General features: G+C 52.2%; 1 protein-coding gene across 13 annotated transcripts in view; it reads right to left on the bottom strand.

Annotated features, from left to right (window-relative positions):
- Positions 1-22,261, bottom strand: part of NDST1 (N-deacetylase and N-sulfotransferase 1) — a 72,487-nt gene that overhangs the window by 48,239 nt on the left and 1,987 nt on the right. For 2 of the 13 annotated variants that reach the window (XM_063724324.1, XM_054556071.2), the window contains exon 2: positions 1,842-1,921. The exons of 9 other annotated variants lie outside the window; for them this stretch is intronic. The gene's annotated coding sequence lies outside the window, so the exon portion shown is untranslated. Of the gene's footprint in view, positions 1-1,841; positions 1,922-12,082; positions 12,872-22,261 lie in introns of those variants that run through there. 2 more of the 13 variants (XM_063724328.1, XM_054556078.2) reach the window with 2 other exon arrangements.

Here is a 22,261-nt window from a genome sequence, read left to right as displayed (position 1 = left end):
ACAGCCTCTGTTCGTAACCCCTCTGCAGTCCTACTTTCCACACCACTCCCAAGCCAGGTCTGCAGCCCAGGAGAGAGGCTTCCTGGAGGCGACCAGGCCCAGGGCTGCTGACCCAGCTTCTCTAGCTGAGCTTCAGCCTCCTGGGAAAGCCTGCACTGCAGAGAGGTGCACCATGGGACCCAGCAAGGCAGGACTTCAGACAGAGGGTCCTCACGCCCCCATCAGACACCCCAATATAAGAAAGGGAGATGGCAGCTCGGGGCGGCGGCCCCTGCCTGTAATCCCAGCAGTTTGGGAGGCTGAGGCAGGTAGATCACAAGGTCCAGAGATCGAGACCATCCTGGCTAACACGGTGAAACCCCATCTCAACTAAAAATACAAAATTAGCCAGGTGTGTGGCACATGCCTATAATCCCAGCAACTCCAGAGGCTGAGGCAGGAGAATCGCTTGAACCCGGGAGGTGGAGATTGCAGTGAGCCGAGATGGCGCCATTGCACTCTAGCCTGAGCGAAACTCCATCTCAAAAAAAAAAAAAAAAAAAGAAAGGGGGGCCACCTCCTGCACCAGGCAGAGGCCTCATGCTAAGGAAGAGGCAGGAGCGAGGGTCAGAAGCAGGAGATCTCAGTTAGCAGGGCACCGCAAAGGACAATGGTGAGCACCTCGCCTCACGGCCTGGCATGTGCCAGGCGCTCTACCAAGCACTTCCCAACCCTCACTTCATTTATTTGTCATTTATGCCCAGTGAAGTAAAAACAATTTTATCACACCCTGAGCTTCTCCCCTATCTGCCTCCCCTGCAGAGGAGCTGGGAAATGTGGGTCACAACCAGCCCCCACCCTCCCGCATGCCCGACTCCAGGCCTCAGATACACCTTGAGAGATTCCAAGGCACAGGCAGACTCAGGGGCCTCCATCTCATGGATGCAGAAACCAAAATCCATGCGGGCCTGGAAATCGCAACAGCCTCCCAGTCCTTCCCGAGGCCCTGAACACTCAGGGGATGAGAGGTCTTTGTTTCCTGAATGAGCCAAGCTCCCCCAGCCTGTGAGGTCAGGCGGAATGCTGGCAGGAAGACAGAGGCGGGGGGTACCACAGCCTCCATTGCTGCCTGTGAGTCTCTGGGCAAGTCTCTTCCCTTCTCTGAGCCTCAGTTTCTGCAACTGCAGTGAGGGGTATGGACTAGAGGAGAAGTCTGTGACCTTCTGGGGATTATGGAACCCTTTGAGAATCTAATGATGGCTATTAGCAGATTCTCTCCCAGACACACAAATTCAGAGTGGTTGTGACTGGCACCCATCAAAAGCCAAGTTAAGAACATGGAAATTCTCTAGGGGCCCCTCTGGCTTTGACAAGCCATGGCTCTCACAGTCTAGACAGGACCAAAGCCACAAACACAACATCTGAGAGCCCTGGGATCTCACCATTCCAGCTTCCCCCGTGGCCCTGAAGTAAATCTTTAAACTCTTGGACCTGCTGGCTTCAGGTGGATTTGTGGACGTGCCTAGCTGTCTGGAGAAGCCACAGGAGAAACTGAGCCCTTCCTTCCCATCCCTCAGCCTCCTCCTCCTTCTCCTCCATCAGGAATCTGCCATGTCAGCCTAGACCTCTCCCTGGGGCAGTTCCGGGAGCTGCTTCTGATCTGGCATGAAGGCAGGAGCCAGTGCCAGGATCAAGTGCCAGCCTGTACCCCCAGGTCCCTCCTGGGGACACACACACATACCACACACACACACACACACACACACTCAGATGGACCTGGAAGGACTGGACAGGGCAGGGGGCCAGGGACAGTGGTCAGAGGGGACAGGAGCCAGGGAGAGAATGACCAGACCCAGACCCACCGGAGCTCCAGGCAGTGGCGTGCGGTTCCTCTTCACTTCGCCACGCCCTCTCGAACGTCCTCTCCTTAACACAGCTGCACCTAATCCCAGGGCCAGGAAAAATGGCATTACTGTTGGCCCAGTCCCCTCCCCAGGAGAAAAGGAAGGCAGAAGCAAGGGAGGGAGGTGGCCCTAGAGCACCCTGAGCCACCAACCACGTTCCTAGAAACCTCCACGCCCCTTCCTGCCACCTCCCTTGTCAAAGCCTCCAGCCCCTACCTCCTTAACCTCAGAAAGAGGATGTCCTCCTCTGATTCTGCCCCGTGCCCAGGGGACCACTGGCACCTCGCCTGCCTCGCCCAAGCCCTGCCTGGAGGAGCCTTCCATGGGAAAGGAAAAAGCATGTCCCTGACCCTCATGCTAGTGGGTCTTCTGACCCTCTCAAGAGAGGTAGCAGCCAACAGCAGGAGGAGCGCTCACTGGCAATAAGGATAACTGGGTCCTGGTTCCAACCCTGGCCCTTCCCCCTCCAGACCTCAGTTTCCCCACCTGTCTTGAGAAGAAGAGGAAGGACTGGTATGCCCAGCTGGTGGGAAAAGTGTCTATGATGCTGGCTTTTGGCCCCTGGCCCCACCCAGCTCAGCTGCGAGGCCCTTCCCTGTGCCCCACCCTGCAGAGGAGGAAGACAGGTGACCGGCAAAGGTGTGGAGGGTGTAAGAAACCATGCTGGAGCCTCAAAGTGCTAGAGCTGAAAAGGGTCTTACAAAGACGAGACCCAGAGAGGAGAAGCAACTTGGCCACGGTCACACAGAACACTGGAAAAGGGCCAGGCTGGCCAGGGCTTGCTTCTTGACAGCAAATGCTTAAAAGCACCCAGCTGAAAAGGTATTTGCCTTCTTAGAGGATGCCAAGGAGTGCACAAGGCAATCTGACAACAGTAGAATTGCAGGCTCTGAGAGCTGCAGTTAAAAAAAAAAAAAAAATAGTATGTTTATATGTGGGGCTTAAGGATGGAGGTTGGGCTGGCTTTCCAGGCTCCTCATGTCACACCACGTGGGTGGCCAAGGGTCCTGCCAGCCACAGGGAAATCCTAGGAGCCCCTTCCAGGGATTAGTAGCTTTGGCCACCTCTCAAGAAGTCACCTAAGGCCCAGCAGGCAGGCCCAGCAGTGGTGACAGACAGAATGGCTCAGATGGACACTCCAAGACTAGCCCACTCTGGAAGATGCCAGAGCCTTGGAGAGACTGAAAATCCCCCAAGCCCCACGGCCAGTGAGGACGGAAGCCAGGTGGGCTAGGGACAACACAAAGGAAGGGAAAAGCTTTGAGCCATCTGGAGCCACAGAAGCCCCCTAATCTCCCAGAGGCCTGGTGGGCACAACACAGGGCCTGCTGAGACCAAGGAGGCTTCACCGAGGGCCCACATGAAAGCAACCAGTCCCTGTAGACTTGCTGGGGCTTGTCATCAAGACAAAAGCTGGCCACCAACATGCCTTGGGGTGTTAATGGGCTCAAAGTACTTACATGGAGGCGCAGCTGGCAGGGGGAGGGGGCAGGAGGTGGGGAGAGGTGTGGGCAAGTGGGCCCGGCTTTCTCTAGGACATAGACAACAGCTAGAGAACACAAACGTGGAACAAAAAGCACTGGGTGACCTACTTCACAGAGGCTCCTTTTAAAGAGGAATAGGGGGCCTCAGTGAGACTCTAGAAAGTACCTCGCAGGGGTCCAGAACAGTTCATGGGGCCAGGAGACCAGGGTTCCAGTCCTAGATCAGGGACTCACCCAGGACTAGGCTCAGGTGAGGCCAGCGAGGAGCCTTTAAGAAGGCGCTCACTGCCAGGTGCGGTGGCTCACACCTGTCATCCCAACACTTTGGGAGGTCAAGGCAGGTTGACCCAGGAGTTTGAGACCAGGAGTTCAACACCAGCCTGGGCAACATGGCAAAACCCCTTCTCTACAAAAAAAATTACAAAAATTAGCCAGCGTAGTGGCATGTGCCTGTAGTCAGTTATATGGGAGGGCTGAGGTGCGAGGATCACCTGAGCCCAGGAGGTTGAGGCTGCAGTAAGCCCAGATCGCGCCACTGCACTCCAACCTGTGCGACACAGCTAGACCCCCTCTCAAAAACAAAGGTTCTTATTCTCCACAGTGTGCAACCACACAGCGGGCACCTCCTGAGACGCTGCACTTAGATGCCTCACTTGCCTCATCCTAGGCCCAGCCTTACACAACCTGCCTGTGACCTCAGGCAAGTACCACTCCTTTCTCGGCCTCAGTTTGGTCACATAAAACAGAATCATGAAGCCAGGCATGGTGGCATGAGCCTGTAGTCCCAGCTATTCAGGAGGCTGAGGTAGGAGGATTGCTGGAAGCCCGGGCATTCGAGGCCGCAGTGAGCCACAACTGCTCTACGACACTGCAGCCTGGGAGATACAGCAAGACCCCATCTCTAAAAAAAATAAAATTTTAAAAAACAAATTAATTTAAAAAATTGAATCATGCCATATGATTCCATAGACCCTCCTAAATCTAAGCTGGGTTATTCTGTAGGGAGCATAACCGACCTCTGCAGCAAATCCCCAGAAATGGGCACAGTGGCCCCAGCTCCCTGCCATCAATAACCTGTCAGTCACCACGTTGTCAATGACCACATTCCAGGCAGAATACACATTATACAACCACCTGATGCGGTTATGTTCTGGGCTCTTTGTTAAATGCTTGGCCTCTACTTGATCATGGCCTCATTTTACAAATATGGAGCCTGAGGTCCATAGAGATTAAGCAACTTGCTGAAGGCCCCCGTTAGGAAGTGCTTAGCTGAGATTCGAACCAGCGTCTGTCTGGTTCTTAATCCCCACATTCCATGGCATCAGCCACAGATAACAGAAAACCCACCAGGGCTGGGGAAATGCCATCAGCTCTTTGCACCTCCCACATTTTCTAGCATATAATGCCGGGGCTAATGTGAAGGCAGGCTGGTGGACAGCCAGGAACAGGTAGGCAGGGACAGGGAAGTCCGTGTGGGCACTAAGCATTCCACAGATGAACCAGCCTCCAGCCCGGCCAGCTGCCCACCACTGTGGTTACAATGCCCTCATCGCCATCAGCACACCACAGCCACCACTGTGCCATTTTTAAATCATTACACAGATGCAAAGCATTTTCACAGGCATTGCTATGGCATCACATGCCAACTTTATTAAAGTATAGCAGGGATTTCTTCACCCTTTCTCTGAAAAGGAAAGTGAGGTTTCCAGAGGATAAGTGGCTCCCAACATGCACATAGGAACGCAATGTTTGAGATGAACTTGGAGCCCACATCCTCTGCCTCCCAGTCCAAGCTTGGGTCTACTCCTCCATGCTCACGACTTTCCAGTTCAACCAACTGATGGGCCTTTGGGACAATGATGACCATTTCTGAGAGTTTACTTGGTACCAGGTGTTGTACTCTGCATTTCACATGTTATCCCATCTAACTGTCTTGACATTCCTATAAACTAAGTATTGCTACTGTTTTCATTTCACAGAGACAGCGGCTCAGAAAAGTAGGGTATCATGCCCAAGGTCACCAGACCAGGAAGGGGCAGAGCTGGCATCCAAACAGAGTTCAGACTGGCTCCAGAGCCTGGGGCCTAAACCTCATGCTGCACAGCTCTGTCGGGGAGACTCTGTCACGGGCAGTCAGTGGAGGGGACAGGAGGTAGACACATCAAATAGTGTGCGCATCTGGCAGATTATGGCAAGATTATGATAATGGAGGACAAACAAAGCTCTTAGGGAGCCCACAAGAGGGAGGTTGTTACAAACGTCCAGGCAGAAGGCCAGGAGTCTGTGCAGAGGACATGGAAACAGAGGGGAGTGACAGATATGAGGGAGGTGGCCTTGTGAGACCTTGGTCAAGTGCCTTGCTCTCCCTAGACCTCAATTTACCAAGCTGTAAAGAAAAGTCCTTGGAATATCTCCAGAACCCCCACCATCCCTGAAGACTCTTGGGCCCTGGGAAAATAAGCAATGCCCGGTGACAGCCTGGCTATGAGCCCTGGGGACTCTGAAATGTCCTTGGCTGTCCTGGCACAGCTCAACTGCTGGGAAACAGGCTTGCAGAAGCACAGGGCTTGGCTGGCATGCCTGGGCACCAGTGAAGTGTGGGTTCTGAAGGGGCCACATTCCGCCCATTGTCGACCTCTCCATGGCTCTGCTGGAGCAAGCACCACCCAGCCTGGATACAGACCAGAAACCGAGGTCACTCCCAGTGTCCACTGGACTGCCACTCCAGGCTCTGCCTGACCCACCAGCCCTGTCCAGAGCCCTACCTACATGTAAATTAAGTCCCTTTGATGTCACTCACCCCAAAGCCCTTCCCTCACATTTCCCTAAGGCTGGCCACTGGGATATAGAGACAAGGGGTCCTATAGGAGGCCTTAAGGAAAATGACCACCCCACCCCAAGGGACTTGTGCAAAACAGAGGCTGCCTATGCCAAGCCAATGAAGACCCTTGGCTAGGGAAAGGAAAATGGTCCATTAGGGCCAGCCCACAGCTCTCACTCTGGAAGGTGGAAGGGGCTCTTGGACTTGCTAAGAAAACTCAGCCCAAGTCTCCACACTCACAGCTGCCCCATCAAACCACATGCCTGGCATGCTCCTGTTCAATAACCTCCCACGGTTCCTCCCACTCACCAGGCCAAGCCCCTTACCTGCCTGCCTGCATGGGCCACTGTGAGCAGAGGCCTTGGTTAACTAGGTGTGCTATATGCCAGGGCCTTGCTAAGTGCTTTATTTTTTTGTTTGTTTATTTTTTTGAGACAGAATTTCACTCTTGTTGCCCAGGCTGGAGTGCAATGGTGCGATCTCGGCTCACCACAAGCAACCTCCATCTCCCAGGTACAAGCGATTCTCCTGCCTCAGCCTCCCGAGTAGCTGGGATTATAGGTGTGCACCACCATGCCTGGCTAATTTTGTATTTTTAGTAGAGACGGGGTTTCTCCATATTGGTCAGGCTGGTCTCAAACTCCCGACCTCAGGTGATCCGCCAGCCTCAGCCTCCCAAAGTGCTGGGATTACAGGCGTGAGTCACTGCACCTGGCACTAAGTGCTTTATGGACATTTCCTCATTCAACCTCACAGCAACCCTGTGAAGCAGGTACTATCATTGGCCCATTTCTACAGATGAGAAAATTGAGGCTCAGAGAGGTTATGTTACTGGTCCAGAGTCTCACAGCCAAGCAGCAGGCAAGGTTTCATGCCCATGCCTGCCTGACCCCAAGCCCAGATTCTTAACCACTGTGCCATGTGGCCTCCTCAAATAGTCCCTGCCACCCTCAGAACCCTGGGGCCACCTTAACCCTTCTCCATACAGGAGGGGAAACCAAGGCAAAGAGCTCTGTTGGTAGCAGAGCCAGGATAAGGCCTGAACCTCCACCCCACCCTTCCGCCCCCACACCTCGCCTACCCCAGAAGGAACTCCCTGCCAGAGGCGTGCCAGGCAGAAAGGCTAGGACCATCACAGTGACAATGAGGCTTCAGAATCTGCCTTTTTCCTCTGTCCAAAAGGAAGAGAAAAGCAGAGGGAGGTTTGCAGAGAGAGAAAAGGACATGAAGGGATCAGGAAACATTTGTTCTTACAGAATAGACTCCTAGTATTGGGGCCCCTCACACAACCCCTGTTGCTGTTCCTGACAGCAACAGGAACATGCAGGACCCAGCACCCATGTGCACCATGCCCCTCCCCCACCAGCACAGGCCCCACCCCAGCACAGCTGACCCCAAATCTTAATTGCTCTCCCCAAACCTGCTTGTCCCACAGCCTTCTCTGTCTTGGTAAATGGCAATACTGTCCAACAGTCTTCCAGTTCCTCAAGCCAGAAACCTTGCGGTCAACACTCTCTTCTCACACCCCACATCTAATCCATCAGCAAATCCCATCAGCTCATCCTGCAAAATAAATCCAGAACCAACCCCTGGTTGCTCCCCCGCCATCCCCACCCACCACTGACCCGCCCAACCTCTCTCGTGGCAAGACTGCGGCAGCCTCCCAGCCAGTCATCCTGTGTCCACCCTCACCCCCAGCAGTCTCTCTAAAATGTGTACCCAAACCAGTCAGTCCTCACACCGGGCCCGCCAGCAGCTTCCCCTCCACTCAGACTCAAACAACAAAGTCTTCCCCATGGCCAAGAGGCCCTACCTGTCTCCACATGCCCTCTGGCCCCTCTCCTCCACCATCCTCTCATTCTTCCAGCCCTGCCTCTGGCCACCCGTGTCCTCCAGTTCCAGCGCCTTTGCCCTGCAGCTCCCTCTGCCTGGAAAATTCTTCCCTCAATTTCCCGTGGGCCGCCTTCCTGGAGTCTAGTGCCCCTCATCAGGGACCATCCTGACCACCCGACATGGCAGGGTCACTCCCCCAAGTCACACTCTTGACCCACAAGCCAGCTTTACTTTTCTTCCAGGCACATCTCACCACCTGACAGTGAGCTTGTTGGGCTGTTCATTTCATCCCACCACTCGAATGTCAGCCCCACGTCCAAAACAGGGTCTCCATGTGTTTTGTTCACTGCTGCATCCCAGTTCTAGAAAAGAGCCTGGACCAAAGTGGATGTTTAATACAAATATACTGAATGAGGGACTATTGTCTCCCTCATCTGAACACACTTTTAGGCTTACACAGCCCCTATTAGACCAGAGGCTACAGGCTGATACAAGACTCCACCTGGGCCAGCTAAAACCCTGAGGGTTTTCACCTGGCCAGTTCCCAGCCAAATTCCCAGTCCTGCTCTAGTCCAATTGACTGCTTGGACAAATGGACGACAAGACTTTACGTTTGTCCCTGTCTGGTGCCTTGGTCTCTCCTTTTGGCCATGAGGGAGAACTTCTGAATCCTGACAGTTGGGCTGCCAGAGGGAATGTGGACTGGACTGCCGCCACCCACCTTCACGGCCTTGCCAGCATCCACCCAAGGCTGCCTACCCCATGCTCCCAGCAAGAGGAGGCAGAGGAGGGAGGCTGGTGCTACGCTTGCCCTTTTCCTGTGGTCAGCAGGACTGTCAGAAGGAAGCTTTGTTCTCAGAATGAAGAGCACGAAGCCCAGTGCCAGGCGGAAGCGAGCACAGAGGCAGCTGGCCCATCAGATAGTTTAAGGAAAGACAAAACAACAACAACAAAAAATGGGATGGAGGATGTTTGAGGGGTAATTTGCACACCCAACCGGTTTCATGCCTCCGGGGTGACTGTGACGATGGTTCATTTTTCCAGGCTCTAACTAGGTCGTCATAGACAATCAGATGATTGTCCCAGCTAGGTGATCTGCCACTGGCCCTGCAGAGGGAGGTGAAGGTGGAAGAGTGTGGCCTTGCCTGGCATTGGAAGACCTGGGGACCCAGCCCGGCTTTCCACCCACTCATGTGACATTAGGAGAGTGTCTTCCCTCTGTGTACCTCAGTTTACCCAGCTGTAAATGGCTTGTTCATGCCTGCACTTGATGTTTCAGCCTGCCTGCCACAGGACCACATAGCAGGAGAGCCCCTCAGCCTGTGGCCAGGTCACTGGGCCACCCAGGCCAGGCCTACCCTGTGGGGCCTGATACCAGGGGCACAGCACTTGCCCACTTTGAGCCAGGCTTCCAGTCTGCCTCCTCTCCTGACCTGTTCCCTAATGTGAATGTGAAACTCCTCTGGGCCTGGCTAGGGTGGGGCCAGGACTGGCAGCCCTCACCCCACCCAGACACTGGCACCTGCCCCAATCCACTCTGTGTTATCCTCTCCAAGGATAGCTCACATTGCACTCAGCCATGACAACTGGGGAAGCCCAGAACACTGGCACAGGGGGCAAAAGAGTAGCCCAGAGAGAGAAAGGGGCATGGTTAATGTCGCCCAGCACAACAGCCACCCAGGGCTCCTCCCTACCAGCCCTGGGCTCCATGCACTAAGACAGAGTCCTTGAAGAGTGGTCTATAGACCCCCTGGTCTGAATATTCTCAGGATGGGGAGGCTACACCCTAGAATGAAAGAATCAGAGCAGGAGGCAGGGGGTGGGGGCAGCAATCTGCATGCATTTTTGCAAGCTTCCCAGGTTTTTCCTGTAGCCAGAACAATTGCAACCTCTCAGCTAAGACCTCTTCCAGGAGAAGACATCTTAGCAGGTCCCAGGAAATACTTAAGATTTCAATTGAAAGAGTTAAATAAACCTTGACTGGACAGACAGCTGGACAAGGGAGCTGTCAGATAAAGTAACATACTCTAGGAGGAGAAAGCACAGAGAGGCCCAATGGAGAAGAAGCCCAGGCCAGTAAACATGTGAACTGGTCCACACCCCTCTTCACCCTGCTGGCCTCAGCACACAGAGGTCTGGACCTGATATCCTCTGAAGGCTGCTGAGCACAGTCCTCCCCTCCCTAAACTCCTCCAAGCCCACCATGAGAGTGAGACCTGGTGACAGCCGCAGGTGGATGCTCCTCTCCTTGGTTACACTGCAAGGTGGGGCCCGCCCTTTCAGGGACTGTTATCTGCAGCTTAAGAAGCCGCCTGGGTCAGTGGCTAAGCAGGCAGAGCTTATCTTGGGGGAGGGTTCGAGGGTCACAGAGCAGGCTGACCCAGAGGCCTCTAGCAAATGGAACCTTCACAGCTGGAGGGATAGACCATGGCCACACCTGCTTTCACACAGGAAGCACTTGCTACGCTCCTACTGGGGACACTGTTCTGAGCCTAAGCATGATGCTCCAATGCTTCCATGCTTCAAGGGACACAAAGGTGATTCAACCCACAGCCCCTACACCTGCTGCCTTAGAAGAGCCCACAAAGGAACAATGTAGGAGAGAAAGTGGTTCATGGCTTAAGGACAGGGTTGCAAACTCAGATGCCTCCAGTGACCAGAAAGATCATGTAAGCATATGAAATGGCTGGCTGGGGATGGGGTGAAGTGTACATGCCTCACCTCCAGCAATGACCCCTGGAGAATGTAGGCTCAAGGTTTTCCTATCTTCCAATTTTTGAAATAAAGCCAGAAGTCTGAGTTTTTATGTAAAACCTCTGGTTGGCAACCAGCTCAATATTTGGCATGGGCCAAACAAAATCTGCCCATAGGGCAAATGTGGCCTGCCAGTTTGTGACCTCTGTTTTCTTAAAAGGGACAGAGAACACACTGTGGAGCTCAGTAGAGGCCAACTTCCCTGCCGCTGAGGTACCTGGGAAGGCTTCCTGGAAGAGAAGGCATTAGTGCTGGGCTGCAAGGATGGAGAAGGCTCTTCTGGGGAAGGAATCCTGGATAGGGAGTGCGGTGTACCTCTAGAACTGCAGAGGCCGTGGGCAGGAACATCCTGTCCCTACAACCTGGCAGGCTGGACCAAGAGCCCAAGCCATCTAGACTCCTGTGTTTCCTCCCCAAAAAGGAGGCATGAAGCAGACATAGAGGCATCAGTTTAGTGCTGTCCCCAGGTAGCGGGAGGAGGGGCCGCCAGCCCAGCAAACCTCCGGACTAAACTAAATCAATTGGTGGCAAAATAGCAAGGGTCCGATTTCATCCCTGGAGCTTGAGGAACAGGTCAGCTAACAACAGCTCCGTGGGGGGAAGGGAGAGGAAGAGACAACGGAGGGACAAAAGGAGGTTGAGAATCGTGCCCTGCCTGGCCAGACCCGGCTGGTTACATAACCCTGCCTCAGGACAAAGCCAGGGAGGGCCTGGGCTAGGGAGTCCCAGAATGCAGAAAGGGTTTCCCCTACCTCCCCTGCCCACCCCTGCTCTCTAAGCTGGTCCTGCAGCTCCTAAAAAGCCCAACACAGAGTGCGGAGACAGGGGTGGAGACTAAGACCCCAGGATCAGGCACTTACAAGATCACTCAGCAAATTCATAGCAGAGCTAGAACTACCAACAGCAAACTTTTACCAAATGATTACTTTGTACCAAGCACGAGATAAGTCCTTTACAAACATTAACTTACCTAAAAGTCTAACTATAACACCATGAGATAAAAACTGTTATTGCCATTTTACAGAGGAAGCACAAAGTAACTTACCCAATGCCACACAGCTCCTAAGTGGAGGAGCCAGCTCAGAAGCCAACAGCCCGTCTCCAAGACCACACCCTGACCCAGGATGCTACACTGCCACCAGGCTACTTTCTACTTGCACCACGCTGCCACCATTTCTCAAGCCCGCAGTGCACACAGCCTCCTGTTAGCACTCCACACGGACACCCAGCCTTCTGATGATCTGATGAAACCAACAAACTCTTTCTTCAGAAAAAGCAAGCACAGAAATGCCTACAACATATCGCACCTTTGGGGGCTCACGGACCCCTGCACTAGTGGGAATGGACAGGTCACAATCACAGGATACTCAAGAGACAGGAGGTAGCAGAGGGAGCCGACTCCCTTAGGTCCCCTGGGCCTCCTCATATCAGCTTTCATCCATAGGCGTGGGCATGGATCAGTGCTCAGGGCCTCATCATCCCTTCGGGGCTGGGAGAACAGAATGAATCACGGCACACAATGGCCTGTGCCTCTGTATCCACTGGGTGTGACTCACAGCTCCCAGCTGCTGGGCAGACGGCACACAGCTGGGCCTGGCATCTGGATGGGGGTGGCATTACCAGGTGCACCATCTCAGCCTTCTCCCCACCAGTGGGCTCATCTCGCCCAAGACCAGACCTGGCCTTACCCTATCCCCGGCAGCAATGAGCATTTTGAAGGGAACCCCTCATCAGCGACTGCCCAGCCCCCATGCCAGCCTGGTCCCAGGAGGTGGTAAGTCAAGATGAACAGCCTCTTGCAACACATGGGAAGATCCAAGACCTCCGCTGCCTCACTGTGTGACCTCAAGCAGGCCCCCCACCTCTCAGCCTCCATTTCACCAACTATAAAGTGAGGAGACTACTTGATCGAGTCCTTCCCAGCTCCAAAGCCCTGAATCTATAAAAACAGCACCTAATGGCCGGGCGTGGTGGCTCATGCCCGTAATCCCAGCACTTTGGGAGGCCAAAGCGGACAGATCACCTGAGGTCAGGAGTTCGAGACCAGCCTGGTCAACATGGTGAAACCCCGTCTCTACTAAAAATACAAAAAAAATTTAGCTGGGTGTGGTGGCACACGCCGGTAATCCCAGCTATTCGGGAGGCCGAGGCAGGAGAATCGCTTGAACCCGGGAGATGGAGGCTGCAGTGAGCCAAGATCGCGCCACTGCACTCCAGCCTGGACGACAGAGCGAGACTCTGTCTCAAAAAAAGTATAAAAATTAAAAAAAAAAAAACAGCATCTGACAAGCTTCACAGAGTGCTGGGATCCTGCCTTCAGAAAGTTACACAAACATCCTTCAGAGAAACAAAAGTCAAACTTAAAGCCTGTATTTTTTTTTCTAAGGATATCAAGAAGCCCTTTTTAACTTCCCTCATCTCACCTCCATTGTTCCAAATATCCTCTCAGGGCCCAGAAAATACATTTGGTTTCCGTCTGGGGTTTGGGCTTCTTGGTGCTCTTCCTCTTGGAAGTTGCCCCACCCCTTCTTGGCAGCCTCTTCACAAGGCACCTTCATCTCTACCCCCAGCACTGCTCTGGGCCACCCTGAGGGCGACAGCTACTCAGCCTGCCAAAGAAGGGGTGGGGTAGGGACAGGTTTTGGGAAACAAACCCCTTCCTGGTTGGAACTGAGACAATTCTGGATTCTGGCCTCAACAGTAATTCTGACCCCCTGTGTGGCCGTGGGTGAGTCCCTGCTCCACTAGGCCTCAATCACCTAAATGTGAAGTGAAGGGGTTCCTGTGTCAGAGAAAGACTGCCCACCCTTGGGCTCCTGGGCAGCAGCTTGGGGACACTGAGGCAGGAAAAGACAGCAGAGTGGACAGTGGGCTCTGATCTTGAATCTCACATCCCCTCGTTAGAACCAAAGGAGATCTACTCTTTTTGCTGTTTGAGACAGAGTCTATGTTGTCCAGGCTGGTCTTGAACTCCTGGGCTTAAGCAACCCTCCTACCTCAGCCTCCCAAGTAGCTGGGATTTCTGGCATGTGCCACCATGCCCAGTTAGAGATCCACTTTTATCTCTTTGATTTGTTCTTTTGCCCTAGCAGTGGAACCTTGAACTCACCACTGAATCTCTGGGCCTCAGACAGCCCATCCACAAAACAGGAGAACAACAATGTCTGCAGTGGAAGCCCCAGCTTGGAGGCTGGAGCCCTAACCACCCCAACGCAATCCCATCCACCTTCCTCCAAAGCATAATTCACTCATTTGACAAAATATATATTTGGGGACATCTTTAGAAATTCACCATAAGTTGTGCCTATGATACAAACACTCCATGACAATCCCCTACTGCTGTCCTTCCAATGAGATCATGCCTTTAAGCACTCTATATATCTCCATAGAATTCTTAGATCTATCCTCTTATAGCTTATAGCTTATATGTGGCCTCAGTATTTTCATCTATTAAGTGGGGACAATAATAGTGATGATAGTGCCTACCTATAGGATTGTCCTGGGGATTACTTCTGATGAGGTGACATGGAAGTGCCCAGCAAGCATTTATAAGCTGTCAATAAATGTGAGCAGCAATTACGATCATCATCATTAAAAGTATTAAGGCCGGGCGCGGTGGCTCATGCCTGTAATCCCAGCACTTTGGAAGGCCGAGGCGGTCAGATCACTCGAGGTCAGGAGTTCAAGACCAGCCTGACCAATGTGATGAAACCCCATCTCTACTAAAAATACAAAAATTAGCCGGGCGTGGTGGCAGGCGCCTGTAATCCCAGCTACTCAGGAGGCTGAGACAGGAGAATTGCTTGAACCCAGGAGGCAGAGGTTGCAATGAGCCCAGATCGCGCCATTGCACTCTAGCCTGGGCAACAAAAGTGAAACTCCATCACAAAAAAAAAATAATAAAATAATAAAATTTTTAGGCCAGGTGCAGTGGCTCACGCCTGTAATCCCAACACTTTGGGAGGCCGAGGCAGGTGGATCATGAGGTCAGGAGTTCAAGACCAGCCTGGCCAATATGGCAAAATGCTGTCTCTAGTAAAAATACAAAAATTAGCTGGGCATGGTGGCGTGTGCCTGTAGTCCCAGCTACTCGGCAGGCTGAGACAGAAGAATCACTTGAACCCAGTAGGCAGAGGTTGCAGTGAGCTGAGATCGCGCCACTGCACTCTAGACTGGGTGACAGAGCAAGACTCCGTCTCAAAAAAAAAAAAAAAAAATTATTGAGGCCGGGCGCGGTAGCTCACGCCTGTAATCCCAGCACTTTGGGAGGCCAAGGCAGGTGGATCACTTGAGGTCGGGAGTTCGAGACCAGCCTGGCCAACATGGCGAAACCCCATCTCTACTAAAAATACAAAAATTAGCCAGGTGTGGTGGCACACATCTGTAATCTCAGCTACTCGGGAGGCTGAGGCAGGAGAATCGCTTGAACCTGAGAGGCGGAGGTTGCAGTGAGCCAAGATCACACCATTGCATTCCAGCCTGGGCAACAGAGTAAGACTCTGTCTCAAAAAAAAAAAAAAAAGGAAAGAAAGAGAGAAAGAGAAAGAGAGAGGGAGGGAAGGAAGGAAGGAAGGAAGGGAGGGAGGGAGGGAGGGAGGGAGGGAGGGAGGGAGGGAGGGAGGGAGGGAGGTAGGGAGGTAGGAAGGAAGGAAGGAAGGAAGGAAGGAAGGAAGGAAGGAAGGAAGGAGAGAGAAAGAAAGATTATTGAGATGCTGACTGGGTGTGGTGGCTCATGCCTGTAATCCCAACACTTTGGGAGGCCAAGGTGGGAGGGTCACTTGAGCTCAGTTGGATTCCAGCCTGCAAAACATGGTAAAACCCCATCTCTACAAAAAATACACACAAATAAATAGCTGAGCGTGGTGGTGCACACCTACAGTCCCAGCTACTCAGGAGGCTGAAATGGGAGGATCCTTTGAACCTGGGAGGCAGAGGTTGCCGTGAGCCAAGATCGCACCACTGCATTCCAGCCTCAGTGACAGAGTGAGAACCTGTCTCAAAAAAAAACGAAAAAAATTATTGAGATGCTTAAAACCACTGGATTGATAGCAGTTAAGGCCACTCAGCCCTCTCAGACTACATATGGCCATTGTAATTGCACATGTGTGCATCCACACCACACACACACACGTGCATATACACACCTAAGCACACTATACTTTTTTTTTTTTTGAGATGGAGTCTTGCTCTGCTGCCCAGGCTGGAGTGCAGTGGCACAATCACAGCTCACTGCAACCTCCACCTCCCGGTTTCAAGCAATTCTCCTGCCTCAGCTTCCCAAGTAGCTGGGATTACAGGCACCCATCACCACTCCCAGCTAATTTTTGTATTTTAGTAGAGATGGGGTTTCACCATGTTGGCCAGGCTGGTCTCAAACTCCTGACCTCAGGTGATCCACCCATTTCGGCCTCCCAAAGTGCTGGGATTACAGGCATGAGCCACCACGCCCGGCCCTAAGCACGCTATTCTTTAAGGCAGAGCCCATGCTCTCTGCCCAACCCCTGCCCTGGCCCCCGCCCCAGAAGAGAGCTGCCACGTCCCTGGCACCCATGCTTGCCACCCACAAAATCTCCCCTGCTCTTCCAGCTCCCCAATCCTGCCTTCCTCATGTTGCCCCAGCACCGGCTCCTATAATCATGTTGGGGTTTCTGTTATATCCCATCATCGTGTCACGAGATTGTTTCCTGGGGGATAGAGAGCTGTTACAAGATGGAGGCTCCTTGAAAACAGGGTGGTGAGAACCTGGGCTTTACTCTGGGTCCCCCACATCTGCTGGATGACTGAATATGCTGAAAACAAGAGAGCCCAAGGAAACAGGCATCAGTTTTTTTTTTAATGATCTATCCTAGTATTTCTTAAAATTCAGCATGCGGCCAGGCGCGGTGGCTCATGCCTGTAATCCCAGCACTTTAGGAGGCCGAGGTGGGCAGATAACCTGAGGTCAGGAGTTCGAGACCAGCCTGGCCAACATGGTGGAACCCTGTCTCTACTAAAAATACAAAAATTAGCTGGGCATGGTGGCAGTCACCTGTAATCCCAGCTACTTGGGAGGCTGAGATGGGAGAATCACTTGAACCTGGGAGGCAGAGGTTGCAGTGAGCCGAGATCACACCATTGCACTCCAGCCTGGGCAGCAAGAACAAAACTCTGCCTCAAAAAAAAAAAAGAAAAGAAAAAATTCAGCATGCATTAGAATCAGCAAGAACGTTCTTAAAACAGATTGCTGAATCCCACCCTCCAGGGTATCTAATTCAGCAGGTCCAGTATACAGCTAGATAATTTGTACTTCTAACAAGTTCCCACGTAATGCTGATGCTACTGATCCAGAACCCAACTTTCAGAACCACTGACTTAGCCTGCAGGTGGATCAGGGAGAGCTTCCATGAATAGATGGTGCTTACACTCATAGAAGCATTAGCAGGAGTTGCCCGGGCATAAGGAGAGGGGGAGGGAATGAATGCAGGCAGAGGATACAGCATGAGTAAAGGCCCTGCTATGACAACACTCATTTCTCCTCATCTGGCCTCTGCCTGGGCAGGTCATACTTGCAAGGCTGGTGGTGTAAACCAGAGGTGGCTGCTGTGCAGCTATGACTATAGCAAACCTCCACCTAATGCCACCCTGGGACCTGCCCAGACAGGCCAATCCCTTGGACAGCCTGGGATGATAAAAATCCAAGCTCTCCCTCGTGGAGCCAGACCTCAGGTCTGAACGAGGCCAGAATCTCCACCACATCTTAATCACATGAGCTCCAGGATTCTGCTCCCACCTCCAGAAACAGGGAGCTCGCTCCCTGCAGACACAATCCCTTCCATCTTGGCTTGCTCTAATTTTTTTTTTAAGTCTCCTCATTACACTGAGTTGAAGTCAGCCTCTCCTGGCCCATCCACCCATTGGATTTGCCTTCTAGCACCTCACACAAGTCTACCTCCTCTGGCCAGAGCAACCCCTCAGAAAGCAGCGGGCCCTGACTGTAATCCCCTGGGACTAAACTTCTCCAGGCTGGCCACCTACCTCTCTAAGCCTTGGTTGCTACATCTGCTAAAAGGGAATAATAATAGTGCCTATCTCTCATTGCTGTTGTGAGGATTAAATGAGCTCCTTAGTTAATAATATCAACTACAATAATAATGATAACTCACATAGATTGGGCTCACAGTGTGTTATCTTTCCAAACCCTGTCAGATGGGGACAATTATCATCCCCTTTGTACAGAGGAAGAGCTAAACAGCTTACCCAAGGTCTCACACATAGGAAGCAGCCCAGCAGGGACCCGAACGCAGGCCACCTGGCTCCAGAGCCTGGCTCTCAACCTTTGCTCTGTCTGGATCTTCTAGTCACCTGCCCCAAGACCAAGCCCATGTCACCTGTCTCTGCCACCATCCTCTCCCCCTTCCCAGGCAAAGCGAGACTGGGTGGGAGGCCTCAAAAAGCTCCAGCCCATGCAGTCTGGGGTACGGGTCCCTGGTTACAAGGACAGCCAAAGGGCCGCCAGGCCAGCGGGACCTTCCCAGCCAGCCCAATTTATCTGGTGTAATCTTTAGACATCCTTCAACATGGTCACCAGGGAGGAGATTGAGCCCATGGAACTTGAGCACCTTAGGCTTGATGACAGGAAGGAAGAGGAAAAACAGAGGCATAACAAGAAAAGAAATCCCGTCCAGCTTCCTAGATGAGACCAGATGTTCCCACATGCCATGCAAATTGCTCTATCTCTCCAGGCCTCAGTTTCCTCATCTGCACATGCCATCTCAGGCCATTAGGCAGAAAGTTCAGAAACTCAAAGTCCAGGGATTCTTTCTCTCATCTCTAAAAGGACAGATCCCCTCTAGCTACAAACAATAATCATAACAACTGTTATCTTTAAACAGCTTCTACTTACTGCAAACTTACTATGTCAAAGCACTGATTTCCTTAACCTCCCTAACAAAACAGAACTATTATTATCCCCATTGTGAAGTTGAGGAAACTGATGTCCAGGGAAATTTAGGTAATTTACCCTAGATCATGCAGCTAATAGTGGCAGAATGGTGATTTGAACCCAGGACTTTTGATTCCACTCTACAACACTGCCCACCCCCATTGGAAATCGGTCATGTGCAGCCCCTGCCTCCAGAGCACAGAGCCTAGAGGAGATAAGACTTGTCTTTAGGAAGCTAGAGTTCAAAGCTAGGAGCTGAAGGGCCCATGAGAGGTCCAGGTAACAGGTTCTACACATGTAAAGGAGGGAGCAGGCAATGCCAGCTCTGGAGAATTAGGGATGGCTGCATGGAAGAGGTGACCCTGGAGCTGGGTACTGGTAGGGAGGATTTTGGGGTGAGCAAGGGGAAGTGACTGGAGTGCAGCATTTTCACCATGAGCAGATTTGTAGAGGTAGGAGGGGCCAGGAGCACAGCCAGGGAGAGGGAAAGAGGCCAGTTCTGCTTGAGGGTTGAGGGGGAGTGGGAGAGGGGGCCCTGCAGTCACACAGCAGGCACTTCCCATACATTGCCCTCAAATAAACAAATGCTCATTCGTCATGCACATTTTAAAATTAGATTAATCCAATCTGTATTCAAGAAATAAGGTGAGTAGAAATAAAAAGGACCAGGAGGCAACTTAGCACAAACTCTCCTCCATCTAGATAACGATTTTGATGGCAAATTGGCTTTAGCCCTGAGGCCACAGGGTCCAGGACCGCTGCCCCCCAAACATCCACCTCTTCCACTGAGCTCCACACCTCCAAGACAGAAGCTGCGAGGCAGAGCTTTGTAAGAGCCTCACAGACAGAGAAAGCAACTTTGCTGGTGACCCCCAGAAACCAAGAGAGCCTCCTTTAACCTCCACTGCAGGGAAGGAGGGGAACAATCCCTGCCCGCGTCTTCACTTTCAAACCCACAAACTCACCAGCCATTTTGCCCTAAGCCCTACCGATTCAGCCTGATTCATGATTTAGCCTTATTTCTTCACAGGTGAGGAAAAAGAGACTGACCCCATTTCACAGATGAGAAATGGAAGCAGAGGGTTCAAATCCTCTGTGAAAGCACCGTCCTTAGCCCAGCTCTGGCCACTGCTCCAGACATCTCCAAGGCGCCCCTTGACAGTCAGCTGGGCTGAGTGTATTCCAAACGGCAAGGACTCTCCCAGTGGAGCTCTGCAGGCCAGGCCATATGGAACTCCCCAGGACGTGCAGGAAGGGCAGCTCCAAAGCTATGAGAAAACAGGGGGTGGAGGTGGGACGGGCACCATCCAAATGCTGAGAATCTTGGGTGAAAAGGGAACTGAGAGTGGCCACCCAGGCCTGCCCCTGCTGATGCATCCTCCTGCCGCCTCTGCAGCTCTCCAGGCTCTTTGCATACCTTCAGCCATGCTGTTCTCATCTTCCTTCTGGGCAGCTTACTTCCGGACTAGCTTCCTTGGAGCTGTCACCCTTGTTGCTTTCTCCATCCTCAGGAACCCTGAAGGACAAGACTATGCCCCCTACCTGTAGAGGGCCTTTCAGGGATTTGAAAGCAGTAATATTGCCCCTTAAGGGTTATTCCCCAAACCTTAAGACCACCTGTGATGACCCCAAATGCCAAGACAGCTACAAAGTCCTGCAGCTTCCCCCTCCTTCCCCCTCCTTCCCTCTCAGTCCACTGCCTGAGTCAGCCTGTGGTCAGCTTTCTGCAGGACCATGATGAGCACAATCTCTGGCCTGGTCTTAATCCTGCCAGTCTTGCTACCATCTTTGGTCAAAAGACCCCTGAGAAGCAACACAGTAAGGCAGAAATAGTTCAGGCCTGGGTTCAAATTCCAGCTCTATAAGTGACTCCACCCCTCTGAGCCTCTATTTCCCCATCTGAAAATGGGGCACGGATAGGGGACCAGCAGCAGCAGCTACTTTGCAGAGTATTGTGAGATTTCAATGGGGTGTCTGTAAAGAGCCTGGCATGGTGCCTGACACAAGGCACAGGAACAGGCATCGAGTCAATGAGCTACTTACAACCCTCTGTCCTCTTTATAGGCTACAGAATAAAATCCAAACTCCTGAGCAGGGCACTACAGGCTCCCCATGACCTAATCTTGTCTCCTATTGTCCCATTTGCCGCAGTCTGCACCCTCGAAAACACTTCCTCCTCTAGGAAGCCTTGCTGACATTAATAAGCAGAAAGCGTTTCCTTCCACTGACCTTCCAAAACCCATCTATAACTGATCAGATCCTGCCCCATAGCCATCATTTGAATCCTTGTCTTCCGTCCCCCATCAGAACAGCCTCTCCTGAATCCAGCAGGACTGCACCCCATTTCATGTCCCCTGTCACCCTCAGCCACAGACATTTTCCATACACATTTCACAAATTACCCTAATGTTCCATTTCAAGTAAAGAATGTCCAAGTCCTCCCAACAGTCCAGATATTTCAAGCCATACTCAAATCCAAATTCCAGGCCAGTAGAAGTCGGCCCAGCCTCTAGAGACTTGCAGGCCTGGCTCTGGTCCCAAAGCATGGAAGAGCGGCCAAAGCACAGCCAAGCAGGTCCAAAGCCCAGGGCAGAGAGAGCTCCAGGCTGCCTAGACCAGAGCCCATTTGTGAGTTTGTCAGATGCCAACCCCCAGCCTATGATCTTAAATTCTTGACCACATCCTCAACTTGTGATTACAAAACTGTTCCTCGCATACCTCCTTGTGACAGGAGGCTCACTATCCATGTTCTCTTACTTGCTGGGGCCCTCCCTTTACTTGTTGATTCCCCCAGAGGCCTTTACTCTTGCTCTGACCACAATGACAAGGACAGTCTGACCATATGACGAGTCAGCCTTCCAACTTCTCCATTCAATGCCCTGCTTTTCTGAGTCCCCTCAATGTCCAGCAAAGCAACGGAATTTCCACATTTATTCCTACAAGCAGAACTATCAGCCCAGGAGGGCCCCCTATTCTCAGGGCCCTCAAAAAGCCTACAAATCCTGAAAAACCCAGACACAGTGCTGGAACACCCCTGGGAGCAGGCTGAAATGCACAAACTTTCCTTCCCCAAGAACTTCTCTCATTATCTACCCCCACCCATCACACTCTCTCTCAGCCCTAGATTTAAGATGTTGTTAATTAAATTGCAATTTGTTTTCCATTTTTAAAGTAATTACTCAAGGACCTCAATCAGAGCCTGATCAGTACTCATAAGATGTCACCCCCACCAAATGATTGGACCAGCCCAGGGTGTGAAAGCCAGCAGAAGTCTAAGCCACTTCACACATTCACTTGTGGGATATTTACTGAGGGCCTACAGGGTGCCCAATACTGTGCTAGCTAGTCTCAGGGACCTGTACACACATGCATTCTCCATTAGGGTTTTGCAATCCTGACACTATTACTATCCTCAAGGACTTTGGGCATCCAGACGCGTCTATTAGTTAGCAATGAGAACCCCTGCCATGGCCAAGTTACACAAGAACACCCTTGCCCTACCTCTGCCCCCTGCTGATCTGAAAGTAACCTGGTCTGAATGAAAAGTAAAGATTCGGCTGTCCCT

The sequence above is a fragment of the Pongo abelii genome, chromosome 4, assembly GCF_028885655.2.
Source record: "Pongo abelii isolate AG06213 chromosome 4, NHGRI_mPonAbe1-v2.0_pri, whole genome shotgun sequence".
Lineage (NCBI taxonomy): Eukaryota > Metazoa > Chordata > Mammalia > Primates > Hominidae > Pongo > Pongo abelii.
This window is presented reverse-complemented; position numbering and strand designations above follow the sequence as displayed.